The following is a 994-nucleotide window of genomic DNA, read 5'->3' on the forward strand; positions in this document are numbered from 1 at the left end:
TAAAGAAGGATTACACAAGCATAGATAAAGATAAGATGAATAAGGATAGAAAAATAAATAGTGGTGATGACTTTAAAACGAAAACAAATATAATATTATTTTATATACAAGTGTGAATATGAATAGTTAACTTTCATGGGTATTATATTTATTGTCATTTGTCATTCCTGATTAAAATAAACATTTGTATAAAAAAAAGATAAATTTATAATAAAAGAAGAAGGACAAATGACAGAGTTATTAGGTGCAAAGATTATAAACAAAAGTCGGCATTCATTCTGACTTGAGACCTGGCGGTGAGCTACCAATGAGCTATCTTCCAAGTTGACTAGTCTCTAAAGATATGAAGGAGAAGAGGCTAGTTTGATCCTACAAGACTTGAAGAGGATTAAAATGGAGATCTAAATAGACTCGAGCTCAACTACTTTAATGTTCAAGTAAGATCTCTAGAAATAGAGAAGAGGAGAAGAACAATAGGAAAATGGCTACAATGGTGAAGAAGGGTTGATGTGCATATACCTCCGTTCATAAGTGCGGGTTTCCTTTTATACCTTGCTCAGGCATGAGAAGGGGTGTCCATGCTACATGGACCTTACTTAAGGGTATGTGGGTGTCCCATCGTCATGCTTTGTGGGTCATATCATTCCACGTTTTGTTGACCATGCTATCCCACATGTCGCGTGTGGGGGAGAGTCATATCACCATGTTGTGTTTTAACATAGGTCACATCATCCCACATCCAATTGACCATGTTGTTCTACATTCACGTGTGGGAGGTGTCACATCACCATGTTGGTAGGTCACATTATCCCACTTTTGGTTGACCATGTCATCCTATGTTCATCGAGAAAAAGTCGGTAGGGTTGAGCAAAGAGGTTGGTATCGGGTCGAATGAGCTAAAGAAGTTGACAGGGCCGAGTAGAATTGGCTGAGTTAAGGAGGTTGGTAGGTTGGATGGCTCAAAAAGTCATAAGGTCAGCCTTTGTTAGGAAGA

Source organism: Curcuma longa, chromosome 13, assembly GCF_044706935.1.
Source record: "Curcuma longa cultivar G26 ecotype Majalengka, Jawa Barat chromosome 13, ITB_CL_G26_1.1, whole genome shotgun sequence".
Taxonomy (NCBI): Eukaryota; Viridiplantae; Streptophyta; class Magnoliopsida; order Zingiberales; family Zingiberaceae; genus Curcuma; species Curcuma longa.